Here is a 5,451-nt window from a genome sequence, read left to right as displayed (position 1 = left end):
TCATATGTAGAAAGTACATACAGGACTGTCTCGGAAAATTAGCATATTGAGATAAAGTTCTTTATCTTCTGTAATGCAATTACAAAAACAAAAATGTCATACATTCTGGATTCATTACAAATCATCTGAAATATTGCAAGCCTTTTATTATTTTAATACCGCTGATTATGGCTTGCATCTGAAGAAAACTCAAAAATTCCTATCCCGAAATATTAGAATATCATGAAAAAGTAATTTTTATTTTTTTAATTGCATTACAGAAGATAAAGAACCTTATCACAATATTCTAATTTTCTGTATATGTCCTGTATATGACAGGGACTGCTAACACTTCTGATGACCTAAAGACTCTAAATAAGGCTCAATGTAGAACACTATAACACAAAAATAAAATAAAAAACATTATATATACAAAGCATTGTAAAACTTTTTGGGGCATTACAAAACCAATAATTATATTGGGACTATCATTTCACAGATAACCCATGAGAACTTTGCAAATATTTAAATACTTAGACACTGAACCCCTAACTGCTCCCTTGGCTCTGATGGATGGCGGTCTCCTGCTCATCCATGATGGGTTCATTGCAGGGAACGAATTTCCCCCTGAGGGATTAATAAACTATAAATAATAATTAACTAAACTCAATACAGTCCATACCAGAGTGGTTTTGACCCCAAACGAGGCCGTGAAGGGCCAAGGTTCCCCTCACTCGGAAAAAAAAGGCTGACGGTGAGTCACAGTTGGATTTGCTCTCCACAATATATAAAACCCAGCACTAAAAACGAAATGTTGGGTTATTTAAGCCATCGGTGGTCCTTCAGTTGAAGCAGTGTGGGGCGTTTCTTCGGGTTGTCTGCAAGACTTTTTTGAAAAAAGTCCAGGCAGTCTGAAATGAAGAAAAGCTTAGTTTGAATATGCAAAAAGATGTTTTTGCAAATAAAAAAAAAAGCTGTGTGGATGTCGCGGAGTCAAATGTATAATAATTAAGCCAAGGAAATACTTGTTGGCTTAATATAAAAGATGGAAAACTGACAACAACTTCATACTGAAAAATGGATGATATCCCTAATATATGCAGTGGAAGCAATTTCAGGAGTTTGTACAACCCACAAGTTGTTATCTTTAGGCATTATAATATTTAAGGCGAACTAAGTTTTTTTCCCAAACCAGTAATTGTTAATAAAAACATTGAAACACTGCTATGGTTTCACTTTTTTCAAGATTCAGCAATGTATCACAACATTTGGTGACCACTGGGTTTTAAACAGATCAGACTGGCATTTAGTTGTTTTGTATTTATATTTAGTTATATTTAGTTGTATATTAGTTGTATATTTAGTTGTTTTGTTTTTTTTTTTGTTTGTTTTTTTTTTGTTTTTTTTTTGTTTCAGTCAGTGTGATGGGTTTTTTTTTGTTTTTTTTCATAAATGCAGTTACTTTCTTATTTGTCATTTCTCTTGTTTGCGCTTTCTACTTAATAATTTTCTTCATCAAAATTACGATTGTTTTTAATCAAATCCACTGAAGCGGTTTCGCGAGACAAAAATGATTAAATCCGTCTCTGCCCAAATATACTTCTTATGGGTGTGACTACAGTTTCTTTGTAAAGTGTCTCACCTTGTGATAAATCACTGCTGGGAACAATTTTACCATTCATGTACCCCATAGTACAAAAGTGTGAGTTATGCAGCAAACAATAAAGCAGCACCCCCAGCTGCCACACTGTTGTTGGCCCGGCTTCATATTTTCCATCTATGTACCATTCTGGTGGTGCATAGTCAGGCGTTCCTGTTACATAAACAAAATGCATAGAAATAAGGCATAATAATATCGGTGAATCATCAAAGTTATTGCTCTTAAAAGTGGTTAGTGCTTGAAGTGTTGAGAAGGAGACACAAAGATACCTGCAAAGATATAGTAGGATTTACCCTTGTCAAAAGTGCCGCAGCCAAAATCGATTACTCGGACTCGCATTTCATCGCAACCCATGTCGACCAGGAGGTTTCCACATTTAATATCTCTGTGAAACACTCCTTTTTCTTCCATTTCTATGGCAGCATCCACTGTCTGGCTCAGGAACAACTAAGATAGAGAGAAAAGAGTGTGCTAGAATAATGTTTTATCACAGTGATGATGGTGAAAGTACTAGATGGAGGGAAAATATTACGTTTTAACACTTTTTCAAGCTTTGTTCTGTAAGTGCATTGATCAGGCATAGAACAATATCTACGTAACAATGACACCTCTTCTGTCCTATCCATTAAAGTCGCATGTAATTAAAAGACACACACACACACTCTCCTCCAGCAGCTTTTGTACCTTTGCCTCCTCTTCATCCACACAGCTCACTCTGCGAATGTCGAGGAAGTCTTCTAGGTCAATGGCACCAACTGGTTTCTCCATCACCAGGATCAGCTCATCCTCCAGATAATACCAGTCAAATAGTGTCACTGCAGCTGACCGTCCCATGGTTTCTGGACCTCCTGCCATTTTTTGCATCAATGCGACCTCAAGAGGAATCTTAAATTACTCAGGAAAAAAATGCTCAACTATAAGTTTTATGGGTTTCCTGGATTTCAGTAATATGCCAACCTATGAAATATAAACATTCTTATCATGGTGTTGATGAAACACAGATATTTTTACCCACCTTTCCCCGTTTGGGCTCAGGGACCCTGGTAATATGTTTAATTGCTACCTACGTAACAACAAAAAAATAAAGTTAGATTTGCTGGGAATGTTTCATTTTGCTTTGTGTGTGTTTGTGTGTGTATGTGTGTGTGTGCATGAGCGCGTTACCTACTGGTAAATTATCTGCAATGCGATAGCCAGCGTACACGCATCCAAATCCTCCTTTGCCAAGTAATACATTTTGCCTATACTTGGCCTCAAAATCAGCTGCGTAAACACAAACGACACTTATTGAATTAATTTGTGCTGTTGGTGATATATTCATCAGTATCCCATTGAGGAGGAATTTGAGGATTTTTTTTTGTTTTTTTGAAATTGTATTTGTTTTTTTTTTTGTATTTGTATTGTACATGTATTTCTAACTTGGCTGAGCGCAGTAAGATTAACATCACAGTTATATCTTACTAACAAAAGGAAAATTAATTGACTCAATTCATCTAACCACTCCAATTGATACAACAAACTTTGAATCATTCAGAAACAAATGATTCAGGGGAGGGATATTTCATACAATAATTGGCAAAAATGTAGAGCTTATATTTACTATACAATAATAACAAAATCAACTTTTTTGTGATGCCATGGATACCAGCTACTTTGTAACTAGTGGTAGACTAAAGATTGTGATTGATGACTAATTTTTTCATCAATAATATTTGGTCTATATTAATGCGCCCTGGAAATATATGAATTATTCTTCCCCTATAGCTGTAGGTTAAAACATCGCCATACAAACAAAATTGATAAATACATACATTTGCAAACTACGATTTCACAAGGTTTTAGAAATGATCACAACTAGTCTGTTGAATGTCATAAATGTTAATTCGATTTTTTCAAATAATGAATTCATAATATGTATTCTATGTATTAAAATACATGTGATATGTAGTTTTATATGATCATATAAAGCTATAAAATATGTTTACTAATTTATTATTATTATTAACCATAATATCAATATATGAATAATAGCTTCAATATTAATTCGAAACATTCAAATACTGTGAATGTTCTGCTGTGAAACAACACACTGCATGTAGTGGTTGAAAAATATGACAATTTGGAGTTTTATGCATGATAATTATTCAAAAATTAGCAAAAGGATTGCACTCTAAAACAGGAAATGTAGCTCAGTAACTTCATTATGCATGTGTCAGAATAATGCCTATAGCGATCAGCGTTCATACTAAATTTCAAAGAAATGATAGTACCTTGTATTGAATGAGAATCACACTTAATTGTAAGTTCCTCTCATTCTATTCTCTCACCTCTGTCATTTTCTTTGGGGAGGATGCCGCAAGTATTCTTTTTGAGCTTGAAGATCCTACACGTGTTCATCTCATCACTGCTCGCTGCACTGGTGTTTCTGTTAGAGCTTTCCGTATCATCAAAATCCTTAACCGGTTCATCACTTGAATCATCACGAACCGGAAAGTATCCCTCGTGTCTCTTGTTCGGTGTGCTCCTTTCAGTGCCCGCCTTTCGTTTTCTAGTCCCAGGGTTGACGTCTGCGGATAACCCGATGGCATTCTCTCCGAAATTATCGGCTCTTCTGTCCGGCGCCTCATCGCCTGGATCCTGCTGTTGCTTGATGGACAAGGTGCCAAAGCTCTCTGCTGAAAGCGTCTCGGAATTGTCGTTTTTTTCAAAGTATTCCGTTGGGTTCTTGGCTAATACACCACATTTAGGAGTTTGTTTTCCAGCCCTGATGCTTATCACCTCTCTGGAAAAGCCTGACCCTTCCTTCGCATGAGAGCCTCCCTCCAGGAGACTCTTATTTGGTCCCTCACCATCGGCCCTCCTCGTCCCGGCACTGACCAACTCCGATACCACAGAGTTGGAGCCATTAGTGGTGCCCTCATCAATGTAAAGGCAGGGATCACTAGAACTGCCACCATCTAAAACTGAGAAAATAAATCGTATTACCGATACTTTTCCAATCATTTCAAATTATATTATCTTTAAGAGTGGAGTAAACATACTGACATACACAAAAACTGTGCATGAAAAAGAATATTATGATTTTTTTCCCCTCTGTGCATTGACTTATTTTAAGTTTTAGTAACAAATAGAGTCTATTAGGTGTTGAGTAAAAAAGTAATTTGTGTGCTCCAGGTCAACTTGATGCAAAATACAAATCACACACCATGATATATTTTGTCATTATATTGAGAAAGAGAAAAATCGTTAATACCCTTTTTTTAGAACAAGATGCAAAACTAATTTAGAGCACATAAATGCTTTTACATTTAATGAAATGCTAAATTTTTTCAAAATGATATTTAAAAAACTCATATTAGCTCAAATATGTCTACCTTAATAATGCAACATTGCCATTTGAACAACATGATGTAACCGAGGGTTCGTGAAAGTCGCCTATATTGTGTACAACTACAAAATAACAAATGTGGAGACTCCAGTTTCTCACGCGTGATGTCTAGTTTTTTCCCATCTTTATACCACCGTTACACGTTATTATAGAGAAAGGCATTTTAATGCAACCATACTCACCAGCTTTTACCGAAAGACATTTTTTGGACAGCATCACAATATATTTTTACAAACAAGATAATTGCTAGTGATAGATTAATTTATTAAAAAAGACAAGATGAACAGGAAAAGATCAAACTCAAATCTATCGCTCTTTCTATACATATACTTATGTATGTTGTTATATGACACACTATTACACATTCTGATAAATCCAGTTATGGGCTGTAATTTCAAATCATAAAATGAATCACAATCCATCT

General features: G+C 35.4%; 1 pseudogene; it reads right to left on the bottom strand.

Annotated features, from left to right (window-relative positions):
- Positions 1 to 798: 798 nt before the first annotated feature.
- On the bottom strand, positions 799 to 4,642 carry LOC147217583 (serine/threonine-protein kinase pim-2-like; annotated as a pseudogene).
- Positions 4,643 to 5,451: the final 809 nt, after the last annotated feature.

This window comes from Fistularia commersonii, chromosome 28, assembly GCF_037954325.1.
Source record: "Fistularia commersonii isolate RoL2024-O1a breed Wild chromosome 28, RoL_Fcom_v1.0, whole genome shotgun sequence".
Classification (NCBI taxonomy): domain Eukaryota; kingdom Metazoa; phylum Chordata; class Actinopteri; order Syngnathiformes; family Fistulariidae; genus Fistularia; species Fistularia commersonii.
The sequence above is the reverse complement of the archived record's forward strand: the minus strand, read 5'-3'. Positions and strand labels throughout refer to the sequence as shown.